The sequence below is a fragment of the Rhipicephalus microplus genome, chromosome 10 (genome assembly GCF_043290135.1).
Source record: "Rhipicephalus microplus isolate Deutch F79 chromosome 10, USDA_Rmic, whole genome shotgun sequence".
NCBI classification, from domain to species: Eukaryota; Metazoa; Arthropoda; class Arachnida; order Ixodida; family Ixodidae; genus Rhipicephalus; species Rhipicephalus microplus.
The window spans coordinates 61,344,321-61,366,546 of record NC_134709.1 but is presented as its reverse complement, the minus strand read 5'-3'; the positions used below and the strand labels follow the sequence as shown (position 1 = coordinate 61,366,546).

Here is a 22,226-nt window from a genome sequence, read left to right as displayed (position 1 = left end):
ACTCACCTGAGTTCGGTCCTCTTCACTTCATACCAAGGGGAATTCAAACTATGGATGCCACCACTATGACTACCCAGGTAACACCGGCACAAGTGTTCATTAGCCAACCGCACCAGCCGCCAGTATTCCACGGCGACTCGTACGAGGATGTTGAAGATTGGCTGGACCTGTTCGAGAGAGTGGCGAGCTTGAATGGATGGGACGAAAGAGAGAAGCTCCGTCGCGTATACTTCGCCCTGGAAGACTTCGCAAAGACATGGTTTGAGAACCATGAAACCTCGTTGTCTACCTGGGAGGTATTTCGACGACAAGCGGTGGCTACGTTCGCGAACATGCACCGAAAAGAAAAAAGCGGAAGCTGCTCTTCAATCTAGGAACTAGCTCACAAACGAGAGTGCTGCCATGTACATTGAGGACATGGTCCGTCTGTTCAAGCGTGCGGATTATAACATGGCTGAGGATAAGAAGGTGCGCCATCTAATGCGCGGAGTGAAGCAAGAGCTGTTCGCCGTTCTCGTCCGCAACCCTCCAAGCACTGTTGCTGAGTTTTATTCGGAAGCGACGGCCATCGAAAAAACACTAGAACAACGCGCTCGGCAGTACAACTGGAACCTTAACTGCGCATATGCACAGGTATTCTCTGGAGGCGTGCGAAACGACGTTGAAGCCCTGCGAGAGCTCATTAGATCAGTCATTAGGGAAGAACTGAGCAGACTGCAAATGCACCAGACTCCAACTGCACTATCTGTTACAGACGTTGTTCGTGACGAACTGAGGCAGGTCATACGAGAACCAGAGCGTGAGCTGCAGCCGGTTCGACCTATCCGAACGTACTCTGAAGTTCTCCGACAACCCACAGTACACAACAATGCAGCAGTTGCAATGGCGGCGACTACTCTCCCATCTACAGCACGCAGCGCACCTCGTCCACGAGAACCAACGGCTACCTATCTGTCCCCAGGAGCACGTAGCACGCATCGCTATGTGGAGCCTAGGCCCAGGAAAAGTGACGTCTGGCGTGATCACGAGCGCAGGCCTCTTTGTTTCCATTGTGGCGAAGTGGGTCATTTGTACAGATTCTGCCCTTACCGACAGGCCGGATTAAGAGGCTTCCCGTCGTATGCACCGTGCCCCCGAAACGGTGAACGACCAGCAGAGATTGAGAAGTACTTGTCCACGCGCCAGAACTCGCCACCTCTACACCAACGTCGGTCGCGGTCACCATCGCCTATGCGCTACCGGTCATCCAGCCCACGTGCACCTTCAAGGCAGCCTGGTCATCGCTCTCCAAGTCCACTCCCGGAAAACTGAAGCAAGCGACCTGTGGAGGTGAGGCCGCTGATAACATCAATTACGAAGATCCTCCAATATGGCTTGAGGGAGACGACGGTGTATTTCCGGTAAATGGGTGCAGCCACGAAAGCGTTACTTCATATTTGCGGTTGAGAATGGAAGGATGGGAGCTGAATGCCTTAGTCGACACCGGTGCTGATTATTCAGTGATAAGTCACAAGATGGTGAAGAAGTTAAACAAAGTTGTGACACCGTGGAGTGGATCGCAGATACGCACGGCAGGTGGTCACATTATTACGCCCCTTGGCAGATGCACCGCAAGACTTGAAATACGGGGCTTTATTTACGTAGCCGATTTCATTGTGCTACCAGAATGTTCAAGAGACCTCATTATAGGAATGAATTTTTTGCGAGCTAATGGCGCCGTAATTAACCTGTGTAGGTCCAGCGTGTCGTTTTCGACTGAACGAGCTATACCTGTAGAAGAATCTGAGGAGCGACGCCTAACTGCTCTACGCGTTGTTCATGATGACGTAACTGTGCCGCCACGCTGCAGTATAATGGTTCTCGTAGAGAATGACGCATTTTACAACCGCGAAGGCATAGCAGATACAAATATAGGGCTGTTTTTGAACAAAGGTGTCTGCGTAGCTAGGGGTCTTGTTCACTTGACAAAAGGCCGTGCAGATGTCCTACTCACAAATTTCTCCAATGAACTTCAACACATCGCTCAAGGCACGGCTATTGCCTACTTACACGACTTCTGTACGGCGACTGAACTATGCAGCTTAACGACATCAACCACTCGACCAGTGGCCTGCAACATCGACACATCCGTGACCGTCAATCAGAGCCTTCCGGACAGTCAAAAGAAACAGATTTACGCCTTAATAAAAGAATTCTCTGATTGCGTTTCGATTGCCTCGAAGGTCCAGCGCACGTCAATTACGAAACACAGAGTTATAACGCAAGACGACACGAAGCCTATATGGCAGCATCCATATCGAGTGTCACAGAAAGAACGGGAAATCATTAAGAAGCAAGTGGAATAAATGCTTTCGGATGATGTCATCCAGCCTTCTAATAGTCCATGGGTGTCCCCCGTAGTGCTCGTTAAGAAGAAAGACAATACGCTTAGATTCTGTGTCGACTACCGAAAACTAAACAGTCTAACTGAACGAGATGTCTACCCCTTGCCACGTATTGACGATACACTAGATCGGCTGCGATCCGCAAAGTTTTTCTCCTCCTTGGATCTGAAAAGCGGATATTGGCAAATAGAGGTAGACGAGCGGGACCGTGAAAAAACGGCATTCGTAACACCAGATTACCTCTACGAATTCAAAGCGCTTCCATTCGGCCTCTGTTCCGCGCCAGCGACGTTCCAGCGAATGATGGACACTGTCCTCGCGGGATTGAAATGGCAGTCATGCCTAGTGTATTTGGATGACGTGGTGGTATTCTCAGCAACGTTCGACAAACACCTAGAGCGACTGCGCACTGCATTACAAGCCATCCGGTCAGCAAACTTGACAATCAAACCCGAAAAATGCCACTTCTGCTTCGAAGAGCTGAGATTCCTTGGACATGTCATTAGTTCTGACGGTGTTCGTCCTGATCCCGAAAAGACAGCCGCTGTTCAGAGGTTCCCTACACCCAAAGACAAAAAGTCAGTGCGTCGATTTTTGGGTTTATGTGCCTACTATAGGCAATTTGTGGAAAACTTCTCAAAGATTGCGGAACCTCTTACAAAACTAACGAAAGACGACGTGCCCTTCACATGGGAAAGCGAACAACAGAAAGCTTTTGATGAATTAGGAAAACGGCTACAGGGTTCACCAATACTTGCCCATTTTGATGAGACAGCCGACACTGAAGTCCATACCGATGTCAGCAATGTCGGCCTCGGCGCCATCCTGGTCCAGTGGCAAAATGGTCAAGAGAAAGTGTTAGCCTATGCCAGCCGCAAACTATCAAAAGCTGAGGCAAACTACTCTGCTACTGAAAAAGAGTTCTTCGCAGTCATCTGGGCAATAAATAAGTTTCGACCCTACCTTTATGGTAGACCGTTCAGAGCTGTCAGTGACCACCATGCTCTATGCTGGCTAGCAAATCTCAAGGATCCGTCAGGTAGACTAGCCAGATGGAGCCTTAGGCTGCAGGAGTATGACACTACGGTCGTATACAAATCTGGAAGGAAACACAGTGATGCCGACTGCCTGTCACGCTCTCCCGTTGATCCAAGTGTACCTGAAGAGGAAGACTTCCCGTTACTAGGCGTTGTCGACGCATCCGAAATCGCTCAACAACAACGATATGACCTGGATTTGCTGGCGCTTATACAACACCTGCAGGGTCTCGACGTTCAAGTTCCTCGCATATTCTCCAGAGGGCTCTCCACGTTCTGCCTTCGAGGAAGTGTCCTTTACAGGAGGAACTTTGAACCTAATGGCGAAACGTTTTTACTAGTCGTGCCCACAGCCATGCGACAGGAAATTCTGCATGCATGCCATGACGAGCCAACATCTGGCCACATGGGTGTGAGCCGAACATTCGCCAGGATTCGCCTGAAGTACTATTGGCCTAAGTTGCTCGCATCAGTGCGGCGCTACGTGAAAACTTGTCGTCAATGTCAACGGCGCAAAACTCCAGCCGTAAAACCAGCCGGCCTTTTCCATCCAATAGAGCCTCCGGATGCCCCATTCCAACAAGTCGGCATGGACTTCCTAGGACCTTTCCCGACATCATGTGCAGGCAAGAAATGGATTGTCGTAGCTACAGACTATCTGACCCGTTATGCTGAGACTGACTCTCTGTACAGTGCGACAGCTGCCGAAGTCGCCAAGTTCTTTGTGAACAACATAGTGCTCAGACATGGTGCGCCCATCGTCGTTATTACGGATCGGGACACCGCATTTACTGCAGACCTTATGCAATGTCTGATGCGCATGACAAATACCGATCACAGAAGAACAACGGCGTATCACCCTCAGTGAAATGGCTTAACAGAACGCCTCAACCGAACTCTGACCGACATGCTATCAATGTATGTCGATGTCGAGCATAAACAGTGCGATGAGATATTACCCTACGTAACATTCGCATATAATACGGCCGTTCAAGAAACAACCCACGTTGCCCCTTTCGAACTAGTATTCGGCCGAAGAGTGACCACCCCACTGGATGCCATGTTACCACTACAGGACGAAAACAGCTATCCACCTGACTTGGATGACTTCTTGCAAAGAGCCGAAGAAGCATGACAAATGGCAAGGTACCGAATACGCCGTCAACAGCGCATCGACTCTAGTCGGTACAACAAGCGACGCAGTGACGCACTCTATCATCCCGGTGACAAAGTGTGGATATGGATCCCAGTGCGCCGCCGCGGACTCTCTGAAAAGCTTCTTTGTCGATACTTCGGCCCTTATGAAGTACTCAACCGTATCAGCGACGTCACTTATGAAGTGAGATCCGCGGGACACGTGAGCTCAAGACGCCGCAATACCACGGAAGTAGTACACGTAGTCCGCATGAAGCCCTATCATGACAGATCGTCGGAAAATGAGTGAGAGGGCGCATGTATCATTTCACTTTCTCAAGTATCGGGACGATGCATCTGAGGAGGGGGATAATGCCGCGACAGGTTGGCCACGTCCAAGTAGCCCGCCGCAATCATCATGGCAAGAGCACCAGCAAGACCCGGCTGGCAGGCGCCACGCGTTCGTGCGCTCCAACAACGAGAAAGAGGAAGTTAGTTGAATCTGTGCCTCTCGGCTACTCGGAATTTACGACCATAGTCATTAGACTTGTGGGCACAAGTTTGCCCTAATAAAGTTGCTTGTTTTTTAGCCTGTCTGCCTCAGCATCGCTACAATATGTTCATAAGGTAGTCCACAACCTTAAGAACCTTAAGAGTAGAGGCATGATTCTTTCTCATGAGAAAACATCTGTACTTCCATTCACAAGGAAATGCCTTAAGAAATTCAAACTTCAGATACACTCTCAGCGCTTGCAACTTGTGCGACAGCACAAATTTTTGGGGGTTACGTCTGTTTTGGGCACCACAGATAAAATCATTAGAGGACAAAGTCAACTCCCTAATCAATATATTACGTCGACTGACCGGAGTGAGATGGGGAAGTTCATGTTCTTCTTTATTGCGTGTACATTCAGCAATAATTCGACAAAGACTAGCTTACTCTGCCCTGCTTTTACATGGAATATCACGTAACTTAGAGGAGAGGAATCAAAGATTGTTGGCCAGAAGCCTTCGTATATGTCTTGGTGTACCGCGAGCGTCTGCCAGTGCTTTAGTAATTGCGCAGTCTCGCCAACCGACTTTCCATGCTATGAGGTTTACAGAAACTTGCCGGCATTATCTTCGGTTGGCAACTCAACATGCTAATCATCCCCTATACCGAGCTATTCAGGAGAGATCAGCTGCAAGAATGCACAAAAAATATAGTAGAATTCAACAGAGTATTGCCTACACTCTGAAAAATATTACACCCTTAAAGGTGTAAAGCGGGTGTACGCATTTAAAACACCCATATGAACACCTTTTTACACTTCATTTTTAAAATTTGAGATGATCGTAAATAAAACACCCCATTTACACCCTTATATTCGGGGTGTAATGGACAAGGCTACAAACAATTGATTGATATGTGGGGTTTAACGACCTAAAACCACCATACGATTATGAGAGACGCTGTAGAGGAGAGCGCCGGAAATTTCCACCACCTGGGATTCTTTAACGTACACCCAAATCTGAGCACACGTACCTACAAGGCTGCAAATGCATGCGTGCACGACATTTTCGGGCCGTTTTGCTTATACTGTGCGTATACGTTAACCATATTGATACCAGCAAGGCACCCACTACTAGCTGCTTGCTAGTCTAGTAATGAATTGAAGCAGAAAGTAATGTGACCGAAACGCAGTTTTCATCGATAAAGCACGCAAACTTCTATAAGATGGAAGATGCAATAGGAGCGACGCTTGTTCATTAGAGTAAGAACCAATTCTCCTGTACCTGTTTCTTTCATCTGTGTCACTTGCGTGAATAGTGAACAATCCCAAAGTGCACTGATTTGCCTGAACAAGGTGATGTTGCGCACATTGGTGTAGCCATGCATGGAACACTCCTCCTCCCCCGTTTCCCATAAGATCGTAGCTTTTAAAGCTGAAGATAAAACATCCACCACCTGCAAAAAAAAACAGCACAGTTGTTTATCATAACTACCACGTCAGCAGGCCATCAGGTCCCTTAAAAACGAATATTGACGTCATGAATTTTAGCAGGCATGTTTTATTTAATTACTGTAGCGAATGTTCCTCTTCATGTGTCCTTAAGAGTGCGTCATGAAAATTAGGAAGAGGACACCGACCATAAAGAAAAATGCAGAATAAGGACATTTCGGTGACCTTGACGCAGCCTTGCTCACAATGACGGGAGCCTTGTAGACTAAATTGCGAACGAAGCTCTCCTCAGGGGAGCCGAAACGCATTCTCTAGTTCTCTCTCTCTCTCTCTCCATTTTTTTGCGGATCCCCTTCTTTTAATTTATGTAACTTCCCCAGCAGACGTGCTCCGGTCAAAGCCTTGACTTTGTATGTATGAGAAAACAGCATTGATGAAATATTCTCAGCCATGGTCTTGTTCCAAGGGCTGCCAGCTAAGAAATGTATTGCCGCAACGTGAAGACAGAAGTAGTAATTAACAGGTTGAGAAAGTAGCAGCAGGTCCGTATTTTTGTTTACTGCGTGCCAGAGCGTTCCTCTTCCTTTTTATTATTGCTTGCTGCATAAAAGCGTGCAGATGCGCGTATGCGCTGTCTTCATCTTCCTAGTAGTACGCACGTGGCAATATGTTCTCATCGAATAGTGTGACGCCGATGCATGCAATGTTGCAATGTGTTTACCGAAATGAAAGTGCTGATAAAATATTGCCTGCGTGACCTTGAATGAGCAGTCCCTAAAGACCCATAGAGCTAAGCAAAAAGCTTCAGCTTAGCTTTTTACCAGTATTCACTACATTAGGTCAGTGAAGGTGCGCTAAATATTGCTCCTGAATATTACAAATGTGCGTTCTGACTAGTAGCTCGTGCTGACCGCACTGCACCGTCACAAAGTTCACTGCGATTCGGATGTACTGTTAAAGAATGAGTATAACGCAACAGATCGCTGCCGCAAAAAAAAAAGCAGCGCACGCAATCAGCAGAGGGCCGGAGCTAGCGTTAAACCGCATCTAGCCGGTCTGAAAGCGCGCCGATGCCATGAAGTCTCGTCGCCTAGACAACCTTGGCTTCCCGGTATTGCTGCGCGCCGGGCGCACAGCACGGGAAAGGGGTCGACATCGTCTTACATGTCACTGCGTGCGCTGGCGAAAAACCCTCCCGTGTGTGTGCGTGTGGTGCGCGTGGCTTCTCGATCGGTAGAGTTTATTAGTCGGTGTTCTGTTTGAAATGTGCTTGCGCTCTGTGCTCCACCAGTGTGTTCTGTCAGTGCTGATTATTGCGAAGGTGCACCATCCTGAAGACTGGACCTGTGGATTCATATTGTGGAGCACTCGAATTGAAATAGTGAGTACCGCTCTCACGTTGTTCCGTTCAACGCTTTCTTAACTGCGTGAGCACGAGAATAACGCCTTCAAACTATTTTGTTTTCAACTAGTTGATGACAAATCAGCATTTGTTTACTTAGCGAGAATATTTGTCCGAACTGTTTCACGGGGATGATGGCGAAGTGTGATTGTGGGCAAGTTTTTGTGTTTGTTTGTTTGTTTAGATTGGTTGGAGTACAAAGCAGAGTGAGCGTGCGCCGCTGAGGTTCAGCGAAGAAATTGAACAGATTTTTGCGGTGCCCTGTGTTGGCAGCCGTTTTTAACGGGGCCCGCTCGTGCTACACATCAATTTTAGTTTACTAATTAATACGTGTGTGGGGACGGCGCCTGTAAGCCTAAGCACCAACCGTATGTAAGACGCATATGCTTGGGCATGTCGGTAGTTCATTTACTTTCTTTTTTTTTTATTGCACAAAAAGACCGAGAACGGAAAACAAGGGCGTGCTGTTCATGTCGTTCTTCTCGGTTCTTTTTCGTTTTGTGCGGTAACGCTACCGTGATAACTCGGGTTGATGCATTGGGTGACAACACAGCATATTGCTTCGCGTTAGGTGCGCCTCGCGAAGTTTGCCTGCTTGCTTATACATTCAATTTCGTTAAATTTGCCTATACACCGGTATTTTCATTCACCCGCAACGTAGCGTGACACTGCCGACAGCCGTTCCTATGTAGCGGATCGAGCACTGAAGCTGGACTTTTGTTTGAAGAGACCTTTAGTGTGTGTGTGTGGTCGAATTGCCTACTTGAACAGTTGAAACGCTTGTTTGCACATAACTGCTAACGTTCGAGCACATTTTATTCAGATTGCTTTCATCATGTATAACTTTCAAAATATTCTTGTTATTCAGAGTTTCATTGCCATCGCCTCGCTTTGGCGTTTAACTTCGCTAAGTACTTCAGATGTTAAAGGTATTTTCACTATGTGAAGCGTATTATTAGTTTTTTGCTGCACAAGAACACTTTAATTTTTTACATATTGCACGGTATCTAAGCATGTTTTGCACCCAAAATGTAAGACTGGGCAGCACATCTATCTAGGAACACAACATGCACAGCCACTGGACAGCCTAATCTGCATCGGGAAGGAGTTATGCTTTCTCACCCTGACAGCATGATTGAAACAAATAGCCCTAATTTAGCAGTATGCAATGGTCATTGAGTGAAGGAAACAGGGTCACTTTCTTCGACATTTCCCAGCCAATTTTGTGGCTATGGCAAATGTGTTTGAAAAAAATCGTGCTGATTTAATGCACTAAAACACTGAACTGCTTGAATATTTTGGAGAGAAAAAAGTTTTTGGTCACATGGTTGCCTTTCAAACTTTCCAGACTGTTATTTGTCAAAAAAATATTTTACAAGTACCACACCTTTTTTATACCAATTTTGGTACATGTTAAGTAAAGGGGCTTATGTAAGGTGTTTGAAACTCAGCAATATTAATACAAATGTTCGGCCACATACGTCTGCAAGAATTTAGCCAAAGTGTGTTATGTTTGCATTTTCTCATTGCTATACTGCACTTTGTATGAATATCTATCTGAGCTGTGACTGCTTCACAGAAAAGATGTTTTGATGAAAAATTATTTTTAGGCATTTTAAGCTGTTAACCTCTACGAGAAAAGATCACTCATTTCACAAATATGTCATTTTTGTCCGCATTGAGACACAATTTGCACCATGTGGAGGTACAATTAAAAAACACCTTTTACCTAAATTGAAAGCAAAAAATCAGTTCTTTGTATGTGACGTTTCATCATTACAATTTCTATTTCAAGGAATAAAATATTTTTTGAATTTTCCTATCCACGGCAATGGAGAACTTCGAGGCGTCGGCTGCTGTATGACCAAGTATTGAATGGGGAACTTGGAACATTAAAAATCATTTAGGGGCAAAGCTCTTGAGGCCATGAGTCATTCCCTCCTCTGTAGTCGTACTAGTATTATGTAGCCACTTGATGAGTTGCACAATAGATAGCGTTAGTGATTTTCACAGCATATACACGGACAAAATGATGATTCGTGGGCGAATCGTTCGTCCGTACATTTGTGCTTTCGTCCGTTCGTCTGTGCATCCATCCGTCCGGGCTTCCGTGTGTCGGTCTGTCCGTGAGTCCTTCCGTCTTTCTGTTCGTCCACACTGGCGTCAGACTGTCTGTCCATCCGTTTGTGCGTCCGGACGGACGAACGCTACGCCCCACTCATCCTCATCACTCCGTGGATATGCTGTGATCTTTTTCTCAAAACATAAATTGCTATGACAAAATTCGGCCCATGAAAAGAACTGTTTATTTGCTTCAATTTAGGTACAAAGTCTATTTTAATTCAACCACCACATGGTGCAAGTTGCGTCTCATTATAGACAGAACAATTAGTTTGTGAAATTTGCGATTTTTTCTCGTAAAGTTTGACAGCTTGAGAGGTCTTATATATTTTCCCTCCAAATATACCTTACCCGGCTGCGGCGGCTGCATTTCCAATGGAGGCGGAAATGTTGTAGGCCCATGTGCTCAGATTTGGGTGCACGTTAAAGAACCCCAGGTGGTCAAAATTTCCGGAGCCTGATATAAACTGGTCTCATGCATCTCATTCAAGACCATGGCACCTTATTTTATCAGCTGCATGCATGCAGGTATAAGTGCAGTGGGTAAGACCAGTATCTTCCTTCTTCCCTGTCAGCCGCAGAGAAGGTTCATATAAGATTCTCCCTGAGAACAATTGAGGCTTGGGCCAGTTGGTGATGCATATTTGATGGAATGGAGTGCTGTGAACGGCTCTCTTCAACACACAAGTCTAAGCGTCACCTCCTGTGTCTCTGCTTTTGTTGCCCGTTAATTGCGCTTCATTTGATCAAAGTAGGCTCATTCATATAACTGCCATCGTTTCAAGGGGGTTTTCAGTGTACACCCCACTGGCATGAGTGTAGCTTCATCCTACACTCATAGTTTAGGGGTGCTCATAAACACCCATTAAAGTAGGGTGTAACGTTTCTTTACACCCTACGGTTTCAGGGTGTTTCTAAACACCTTATTGTTTAGGGTGTTCCTAGACACCCTAAAAAGGTGTTAACCATGGGACAAAACAAGTACACCCTGATGGGTGTAAAAAACTTTAGAGTGTACGCACGAATATTGGTCTCCATGTGCATCCCTTCCACCATGGCGACTTTCTATCCCAGATATTACAACTTCAATTCCGGGAACAAATTGTAAGAATGATATGCCCATAATTGTAATAAAGCAATTAACTTTAACACACTTTACACCAATTATGATGACTATATTGATGTGTACACCGACAGATCATGTCTGAATCAAAGCTCTACGTCGGCATTCTTTGTACCTGCATACCAAGCGAGAAAATCTTTTAAACTCAGCCATTTCACGACATCCACAACAGCAGAAGTATATGCAATACTCTGTGCTTTATGCTTCATTTGTTTACAGTCAGGTCCACTTCGATGGGTAGTTATCAGTGACTCACAGTCCTCATTAGTTTCTTTAAAAGGAATCTGCTTGGGCAACAAAGCTAGCGAGCTCGCATATGAAATACAGAGGACGTACGCTAAAGCAAAAGATTGAAACCACACGATAACGTTCCAGTGGGTGCCAAGCCACTGTCGAATCACAGGAAATGACATAGCTGTTCACACTGCACATGCAGCACATCAAGAAAATAATATATCACTGCTACCTCTATCGATGAGCGATGCACGGTGTCTAATAAATAAGCAGAGCTGTCAGCTGTCTAAGGAAACCTGGTTCGAAAATGGTACGCAAAACTCCCTGCTGTATAACATTATTCTTGGTATAGAATTTAATATTCCGTTGAAGGTTAGCCGATCGGTAGAAACAGTCATCCATAGGCTTCGACTTGGTACAGCCTACACGAAGGTTTTCCTGTATAGATTAAGGAAAGCTGGCAGTCCTACCTGCTCATGTGGAGAAGCTCAAGAAGACACAGAGGACGTTCTCCTGCATTGTAAAAATCATGACGTACCTCGAAAGAACCTTTCTCAAAAACTCAAATCTTTGGATAAGCGACCTCCATCAATTGCAAAAATCTTGGGTCCATGACCAAAAGTAAAGCTAAAAGCCACTGCAGCGCGTGCAGTCACTCACTTTCTGGAGGAATCAGAAATAGCTCAAAAGTACTAAGCAAAAAACAAATGCACTTCACTGTTAACCGCGGTATGTTTCAAAACACTGTTTTCGTGTTTCACTACGATATTTTTGGGGAAACTTTTCGAAAAATAGTTCAGTATTTAAGCGACAAAATCACCTTAGACATTTCATTGAACTTTCAAGTTTTTGTGTGAACACTTAAATTGACGTGATTCCTTGTGTTTTTTTACAAACTCAGTATGATGCGGACACATTTCTATGCAGTGTGGACCCATTTCTGTGTGGTGTGGACACTCAGTGTTGAAAAACGTGAACTCATTGTGTAAGTGTTGTGCTATGTACATATTGTTACGGGGAGAAGGTGTCTAAAAAATACATTTACTTTTGATAAACAGGCTGGCATACAATATGGAGCCCGGTCTGCACGAGCTCGCCCTAAACATCGTCCTCTTTTCTACAATGTTCATTTGTGGCACCCCGTAGCATCACCCCCGATGGCGAAGGCACCGTCTCGGTGCTTGGTTGGTCAGAGTAATATCGTTTCAGCCGAGTGACGTCAACAACGTCAGAACGCGATCACGCGCTGGTGCCGTTAAGAGGTTCAATTTCATATGTCACGTTGGTGACTTGGCGCACCACACGGTACGGGCACGAGTACGGTGAAGTCAGCATTTCGCACAGGTCAACTCCCCGCAACGGTGTCCAGAGAAGGACTGTGTCACCTTGCCTGAAGTCGACATCACGATGGCACGCGCTGTCGACCTGTCGTTGTCGTTCCTGCGAATCACTCAGATGCCGGCGAGCTAGCTCACGTGCTTCTAGAGCTCTAGAGATTACATCGCGGGCATATTCCGACATGTGGCTAACGGCAGGAAGGAGCGTGTCGAAAGGCAACGTAGGTTCTCTTCCGTACAGAAGGAAAAATGGCCAGAAACCTGCAGCGTCATGCCGAGACGTCTTATAGGCAAATGTTACAAATGGAAAGGTGGAGTCCCAGTCACAACGGTCTGAAGAAACGTACATGGCGAGCATGTCCGTGTTGGTTTTATTTAGCCGCTCCATGAGCCCGTTGATTTGAGGATGATACGCCGTTGTGAACTTGTGCTTTGTAGCGCAAGAGTGTAATATGTCTTGGATAACTTGTGATAAAAAGTAGCGACCCCGATCGGTAAGCAGTTGCCGAGGAGCGCCATGGTGTAGTATGACGTCTTCTAGAAGAAAGTCAGCGACGTCAGTCGCATAACTGGTAGGAAGGGCCCACATGATGGCATACCGAGTGGTGTAATCCATGGCGACTGCTATCCACTTGTTTCCGCTGGCCGATAAAGGGAATGGTCCTAGTAAGTCAACACCTACCCTATAAAATGGTTTGGATGGGATCTGAATGGGCTGAAGGCGTCCCGCTGGAAAGGTTGCTGGTTTTTTGCGGTGTTGACAGGATTTGCATGAGGCGACGTAACGGCAGACGGATCGGTAAATACCGGGCCAAAAGAAGCGACGTCGAACACGGTCATAAGTTCTTGAAACTCCCAGGTGACCAGCTGTCGCAATACCATGCAACTGTGCAAGGACAGTCTGATGCATATGTTGTGGTATGACCAACAGCAGCTCAGGTCCGTCAGGATGCATGCTGTAGCGATATAAGACGCCATCTTGGAGCAGGAACATACGGAGAGACGGAGGAGTTGTGGGACCACTAAGCCAAAGGATTATATCTCTGAGGTGAGGATCACGCCGTTATTGACCTCTGATGTTGCTAAACGCAGAAAGTGCCAAAACGCAAGTAGGCTCATCGCTCTCAGAAAAGTCTGCAGGGTCTACTGGATGACGCGACAAGCAATCAGCATCCTCGTGGTGGCGACCTGATTTGTAGACAACCGTGTAGGAATATTCCTATAGCCGTAGAGCCCACCAGCCGAGACGTCCACTAGGATCTTTGAAGGACGACAACCAGCATAAGGCGGGGGGATCAGTGACAACCGTGAACGGGCGTCCATACAAATACGGCCGAAATTTAGCCACTGCCCAGACGAGTTCGAGGCATTCGCGTTCTGTGATGGAGTAATTTCGCTCTGCTGGCGATAAAAGACGGCTAGCGTAAGCAATAACGCGCTCGCAGCCATGCTGTCGTTGTTCCAAAACGGCTCCGATTCCGTGGCCGCTGGCGTCGGTACGCACTTCCGTTGGAGCGCATATATCAAAGTGGCCGAGAATCGGTGGTGTCGTAAGTCTACTCGTCAGTTCAACGAATGCTCTGGTTTGTCCCGGTCCCCACACAAAAGTCACATTTTTTTTAGTAGTTCCGTGAGCGGGCGTGTGACGTCAGCGAAATTCCGCACAAATCTACGAAAGTACGAACAAAGACCCACAAAGCTTCGAACGTCGTTCGCAGAGGTCGGCACAGGGAAATCTTTGACGGCGCGGATTTTCTCAGGATCAGGACGAACACCAGAAGAATCGACAAGGTGTCCAAGGAGAGTGAGCTGCCGGCGGCCGAAGTGACATTTCGACGAGTTTAGTTGGAGCCCTGCTTTGCGTAAAACCGAAAGAATTGTTGAGAGACGCTCGAGGTGAGTTTCGAAAGTTGGCGAAAAAACAATGACGCCATCAAGGTAGCATAAGCAGATTGACCACTTGAAACCGTGAAGAAGAGCGTCCATCATTCGTTCGAATGTAGCCAGGGCATTGCATAACCCGAACGGCATAACTTTGAACTGATAGAGCCCGTCGGGAGTTATAAATGCCGTCTTTTCACGGTCCAGATCATTAACTGATATCTGCCAGTACCCAGAACGAAGGTCGATGGAAGAGAAATAATTTGCTCCACTAAAGCAGTCAAAGCGTCATCTATCCGCGGCAGAGGATACACCTCTTTTTTGTAACCTTGTTAAGGTTTCGGTAGTCGACACAGAAGCGCCAGCTGTTATCCTTCTTTCTCACAAGCACAGCGGACGAAGCCCAAGGACTTTAAGAAGGTTCAATGATGTCTCGGGCAAGCATCTTGTCGACTTCTTGCTGGATCACGTGGCGCTCGGTGGAGGAAACCCGATAGGGTCGCCGGTGTACTGGATTTGCATCACCGGTGTTGATCCGATGCTTTACGACGGTCGTTTGACCTAGGAGTCAATCGCAGAGATCAAATACGTCTTGATACGACGCAAGAAGGCCCCGAAGCGCAGACACATGCTCGGCCGGGAGATCAGAGGCAATCATTCCAGTTATGCAGTCTAGTATACTGCGCGACTGAATACTTGCAGATGACGGTGTATCCTCTGTTAAGGCCGATATGTGGTAGTAGCCGGCCGGGGTAAGGGTTGCAAGGGATTTTCCTCGTAGCAAGACTTCAAAGCAAAGTTCAAAGTTCACAATAGGGAGACATGCCGCGTTGTCCTTCATTGTGATGATGGTGGGGGGGGAACGCAACATTGAACGAACAGAGTACTGTAGGATTAGGTGAAATGACATAATCGCCGTCAGCCACAGGTGGATCAGAAGAGACGTCGATTTACGTCACTGCTCGACAAGATCGGCGAACAAAGTCGGCGGAGCATAGGTTGGTGGCACAGGATCAGGAGGGTCAACAGCGTGTGGTAGGACGAGCTGAACAACACCAGCAGAACAGTCAATTAGGGCGGAACGCTCCGACAAAAAATCGAGTCCCAAAATGATGTCATGTGGGCAGTGGTCCAGTACGTAAAACAGAACAGTGGTATGACGTCCAGCAACAGTGACAAGGGTGGCACACATCCCAGTGACCGCTGGTGTTGCACTATCAGCTACTCGGACAACAGTGATTGGAGCAGGATAAGCACTTTCTGGAGTCGAGCACAAAGGCTGGAGTTCATGACCGATATGATAGCGCCGGTGTCAATGAGTACTGCCACAGAAGTACCGTCAACTTTTACTTTAATCAAGTTGTTGTGTCCGGGTATCGTGTGCAGAGGAATTTTGGGTCGGGTCGTCGAAGCAGGCTCACCTCTAGGAGCTGCGCCCGTCAGTTTTCCGAGGACTGGTGGTAGGAGGGTGAGAGGGAGCGACGTCGGTTAGTTGAGCGGGACATGCGTCCAGGGGGCGACGGGGAGCGGCTTGGTTGGGCGGTCCTGGATGTCGAAGCATCATCTTGTGCAGTGTAGATCGGCATCCGAGAGCCAGCAGGTGGGCGTCGGGTGTTGGCATAATGCGACCATGGCTGCCAACCCTAGGAAGTGCGGCAATGACGTGAAATATGGCCGACTCGTCCACAGTTAAAGCAGATCGGCCTGTCATCGGAAGTTCGCCATTCTGCCGGGTTCCGGTAACGTGGGCGGTTGTTCGGTCCGCGGTACATATTAGGTGTACTGAGCAGTCGGTAGTCAGGTCGGTTAACGGGGCATAGCGTCTGAAGTGAGGCGTTGGCCAGTTCCTGGCGTACGACACTCTTGATCAAAGAAATCGTAGCACGGCAGTCGTCAGGGGCCTGGACTTCGTCAGACAGGGGAGATGCTGCCTCGATTTCGTGGCGCACGATGCGCACGATATCGTCGGAAGCAGCAGGGGCTGGTGGCAAACGGGCGTCCTCGCAGGTAGATGTTGCAGCCGTGTCGGGAAGACGCGAAAACTGTGAAGTGATACGGCGACTTTTCGCGTCTTCCAAGCGTCGGCATTCATTAATACCGTCGTCTACGGTCGACGAGTTTCGAGATACGAGGAGATTGAAGGCGTCATCGGCGATTCCTTTGAGAATGTGCACGACCTTTTCAGATTCCGGCATCTTGTCATCAGCCTTCCGGCAGAGGGCGAGCACATGTTGTATGTGTGTGACGTACGACTCGGTGCAGGACTGGAGTCTGCACGCTAGTTCTTTTTGCGCAGCACGACGACGCCCGATGGGCTTGCCGAAGAGATCGATGAGTTTCTGCTTACAGATTTCCCAACTCGTGATATCTTCCTCGTGGTTGGAAAACCAATTTTTAGCTGTACCATCAAGGTAGAAAATAATATTGGCCAACATGAGCGTCGCATCCCAGTTGTAAAGAGCGCTCACCCTTTCGTACAGCTGAAGCCATTCCTCCACGTCAGTACTGTCATTGCCCGAAAAGGTGCCTGGGTCACGCGGTTGAGTCAGGACGACGGTGCGGTTAGTAGCAGCTGGATGCGGTGCTCTTGGTTGCTGCGTAGTTGGACGAAGCACGGTTGGGGTAGTCTCCGAAGAATCCTCGTGCTCGTCTTGATCAGGCATCGCACAGGCAGCCAAGGAACGTCCGCTGCGTAAAATTGTCATGGTGTTGACTGTGGGAGGACCCGCACTCTCCACCAAAATGTTACGGGGAGAAGGCGTCTGAAAAATACCTTTACTTTTGGTAAACAGGCAGGCATACAATATGAAGCCTGATCTGCACGAGCTTGCCCTAAACATCGTCCTCTTTTCTACAATGTTCATTTGTGGCACCCCGTAGCAATATGTATAGCCTTGTGTTTGCTACAAAATGTGCGATGTTAACTTTTGTGCAAGAGAAGAGGAGTAGCTGGCGCCACGCATTGGCACCAACCTCTCCTTACATACATTGAATTAAAAAAAACGGGCCGAACTGGTACAACTTGCCTGTTGTTTTTTCTGCGCCACAAAAGCTGGCTAGTCTACGGCCACGTATTTCTAAAACACCAAGTGCCACTACCTGTGGTAAAGTACACGCTCCAATGTATGTGGTTTGCGTGGTGGGTGTGGTGTACTTAACCCCACTTAGTTGTGGCCGGGTTCACATCAGCCAAACTGGACGGTTTTTCAGGGTCAGAATTAGGAAACACGAGCTTTCAATTCGATGATCATTCAGGAGCACATTTGCTTGCGCCTGGCCGCTCCTGTTCTTGTGAGGAGATGTTTTCAAGCGTTTATGTCCTCACAAAAAGCTCAGATGCTCTGGCCCATAAAATAATTGAAGCGTTTTGGATAAAGAGAAAAAGTGACTTCTGTTTAAGTGACACGTGAGTCGTTTTGCGCATGTCTGAGTTTGATTTGTAGGCTTCGGTGCTTGATTAGATATGCCTTTCGAATGTCCTCAGTTTTTGTTTGTGGTCATGTGAGTAGGTGAACTAGTGTGCTTTGCTCATGTGTGGTGCTGCTGTATATTTCCTGCGTTTCCCCTGCAAATAAATCAGTGGCGAGTTGACGCTCTTTTTTTCTGTGTCTTTCTTCCTGTGGAGGTTTAGGCGTCTAGAAGTTTCCCTCAGTATGACGAACTAACTAGCCCAGGAACAAGTACTTCCAAAGTGCTTAGTGTGCCTGCGCGAAATTTGTTGCGGCCGCGTATACCGTCGGAGGCGCCCGCCGGTCACCACGCGCTCCGATGCTCTCTTGCTGCGAAACGCGATGTTTTGAGAAGGTGACTGCTGGCGACAAGCGTTACAGTAAGGACGACAGCGTTGGATGGCGCATGTTGACTGCGTCCGGTAGGCGACCGTTCTGTCTGTGGTTCTCTGTGGTGCTGGCGGAGCGCTGCAATGCTTCGCAACGCACGCCCACGAGCTCATCCGCGTCGTGTCACGTGATCACACGGTTTGAAACATAGAGTTTACCAATATACACTAGAGGGAACTCTGGCGCAAGTGTCTATGGGAGTCGCAACGCAGGGTGCTTCAGCGAGCATAGGAATGATGAGTAGTACACAGCTTTGTCTAATCTTCGTACTTTTGGCCTGCGTTTGGCTCCGTGTATGTTCGTGTGGCTTGGAACTGCTTCCTCACGAAACAAAAATCAACAAATGTATAGCGGTTTCGCTTCATGACCTTATTCTTTTAGGCTTACTTATCCAAATCGGGACACGAAGTTCGAACGGGTTGAATTTTTCTTTCAAAACAAAACCAAAACAGAGCAATAAACGAAGCCGCAAGTACGATTCGCTGCCCGCAAGTACGAAGACTAGGGAAATGTGTGTACTACCTATCCTTCCCACGGTCACTGAACGATCGCAGCGACAGAGTTCTCTCTAGTTAATTTTAGGAAACTCTATGGTTTAAAAGCCTTGGCAAGGAACGCTTCGACACCGCCATCAAGAACCACTGACTGAGCGGCCGCCTACCGGATGCAGTTACGATGCGTCACGAGCGATCCCACCCTCACCGTAACCCCTGGCGCCAGCAGCCACGCTCTCCGAGTATTGCGCTCCGATCGCCCAACACCGGACAGTAATAACCACGCGTTGGATGAACACGGAGGCACGCTCACCTGAAGCCTTACCCGCACTATGCTATCAGCAACGCCTCCATTCAGTGATGTTTTGGGACAGAGATTTTTTTTCCTTTTTTGGGGAATTTTCGCCCGTCATTTTGGGCCAAAAGAAAAAAAGGGAATCTACATGATATTGCAGAGAATTTCAGAAATGCTTGAATTCTCCTATGATGACCGATAATTAGCGCTCACAGTGCGCCTTCATCTGCTGTAATGTATACGTTCTGGCCCACGCACCACGCAAGCATCCCTTGAGATTTGTTTCTGATATTTACGTGAAGCAATTTCAAGTTCACGATTGGTGTTCGACTTGACGCCCCCAATGTGCAATGTATACTAACGGTATACGAATTAATAACATCACGTTTTGTTCTGCGGTCATGGAGGGGCTAGTCATGATTTCAAAAGTCGACAGTACGTAAGGCATGTGTAGTTATAGTATGTGTGTGCATGTATGGGGTGGAAATTAGTAGCGTAGTGCAGGGAAATGTGTCGATATGTTCGTCAGCATTTGCAGGGTAAAATCCTAGAAATAGAGAATTTTCTTTTCTCTGAATGGGAATTCTTCGGCGTAGTTGAGAACGTCACTGCCTGCATCCTCACACCAACGCGCCTTGGCACGGTGCATTGCGTTAGCGACGACACTATCCTGAATCCGGGCAGCGCCACGGCGTGTTAAAACATTTGCAAGGCTTTTTGTGTTTTTTTTTTCAGCGCGTAAACACAGGCAAAAGTTTTTTTCAGCACATCAACTATCCCAAACTTCCACTCATGTGAGCACAGCTTCGTTGAAGGCGCTGACAGTCTGTTGTCACGAGGTACGTCACTGAAAAAAAGCACCAAAAACAAACTGCGCATGTGCAGAGCTAGGTGTTAGTACACGATGGCGACGTTGATGACACAGAGCTGCACGCGATCCCGTGCTCACCGTGATCTTCAAGCACACTTCCCCGACTGAGGCGCTGAAATCACTTTCCTTTTAAATGAAAGGCACTTAGCTGAACCACTTTGAGAGTTTCTATCTATTTATTTATTTTTCTAGCCCACTACGTGTCGACATTCATAGGGTCGCCTCATTGCGCTCGTAACTTGGTAACATCGCAACTTGACAATTCGGTAATGCAACTTGGTAAGGCTTTAGCTGGTCCTTACCACAGAAGACATAATTATACATCATCATCAATCATTCCCAACTTTACAAATGGACCTGGCACCCACGCCTGCGACCTATAGAGGTCAGATTCCATCTTTATGCTGCGTTGTACTTACATCCCTGCGGCAGCTCCAACAGATAGCCGAGTCGGGTATTATCGGCCTTTCTAATGTGAGTGGGTCCTAACACACAAGGTGAGTTTTATGTCCCGCGGGAGCCATAAAACTTCACATTGCCCAAGAGGTGCTAAAGTGCGTTCTTATCAGAACATCAACAACAAATCACCGTTGTTACGGAGGTATCCGGAAAGAGTTTCTTCAATGCGCTCATTGGAAAGACACAGAGACGTATGTCTATGATGTGGAGGCACGTCAAGACTACCGTATTAACCGGGACAGCACAATCTTGGTTGTGCTCTTGGTATAGATGATACGTACGTACATCGTATAGTAATGCAAACGTAACCGTAAATTGACGCCCGCTTTGTTTTTTGTTGTTGTTGTTACGTGCGAAAAATTTTAAAGCGGGGTTCAATCCGGTATGTGGAGTGACCAGGGCGCACACCGGACGTGCCGACACAGGCAGCGCCTACTAGCCTACGCTCGCTCCACTTATCTCACCCCTATTGCGCATGCGCGCCCCATCCGCTTTCTCTACTACGCTCCTCCTCTCTCGTCTCGTAAAGACGACGCAGGCAGCGTCTGCTTGCTAGTTTCTTGTTTGAAAATACCAACTGCTTGCGCGGCACTACCTTTCACCAGCCACATCGCATACATAAGCACTGGATTCTAAACTCCAGGGTAGTGCTGGTGGGAGATTTCTTCTGTGCATTGTTGTACTGCAAAAATTCGCTTCGTGAACTTAAAGCGGACAGTGGCTCTGTGTGTCCAATCAGAGTCTTCTGTCTCTCATCGCCCATTAGCAGCGATTGGCATGTTCCAGTAGTAAACACCGGTCCATCACTACGTGCTTGGCGCCACCCAGGTTTTTTTCCTGGGCAACGCCGTGATGAGCACCAGAGTCAACGCCACCGGCAAGGTAAGCGTTAGCGCCCACTGTTTCAGATCCATACATGGTTCCCTTTTGCGGAAGATGGCGTAATCTTTAAAACTTCGTTGTCTAATAGAACAATCATTATTAGTACTATAGTACTAATAATAATACCTTGACTCACTATAGTGAGTCAAGGTATGCCGCAGTTCCACCGAGTCGAAAGCGATGCTTTTCGCGCCGTTCACGTCTCAGTGCATCACTATAGTACGCCGTTAAAATTGTATACGTGCACGGTGCTTGCATCCGCGCGTGAGTCATAATACATCCTATTATTGGCATGCAGCCGGCGAAAGAGTACGGCAATGATTTGGTGCCATGCAGCAATACTGCACGCAAATCGCTGCTGTAAAGCGCAACAGCTGGCGTAGCGCTAAAATGCAATAATTATATTTACTCGTACACTTTTACTGGACCCGTAGTTTTTCCTGCCGATTGCGATTATATCGACTGGCGGTGGAGCTCAGGGTTTTTTATTGCGGATGGAAATATGTGCAATCAGAAAACACCGCACCGGCACGGTTGCCGCATGGTGTTGGGATTTCACAGGCAGTTCTGAGTAATATCTTACTCTTGCGCTGGTTGTTTTTGCATCCGAAGATGGCGCAGTGGTACCCAGAAGACTTCGTATAAGCTGGCGCAGCGTGAACAGGCGCTTTTCTTTAACATTTTACAGTCCCAGAGCCGCTTCTTGGCATGCAAGCGAGGCACGCCTTGGCAGTTCTAAACAAATTATGGCGTCTCTGGGAGCGAGGGTATATCGCCGAAGGCGCCTGGG

At 47.6% G+C, this 22,226-nt stretch overlaps 1 protein-coding gene across 1 annotated transcript in view; it reads left to right on the top strand.

Moving 5' to 3' along the window:
* The first annotated feature begins 7,646 nt into the window (after positions 1 to 7,646).
* LOC142774750 (uncharacterized) overlaps positions 7,647 to 22,226 on the top strand; it is a 44,438-nt gene continuing 29,858 nt past the window's right edge. The window contains exon 1 of the mRNA XM_075875752.1: positions 7,647 to 7,879. The gene's annotated coding sequence lies outside the window, so the exon portion shown is untranslated. The remainder of the gene's footprint in view (positions 7,880 to 22,226) is intronic.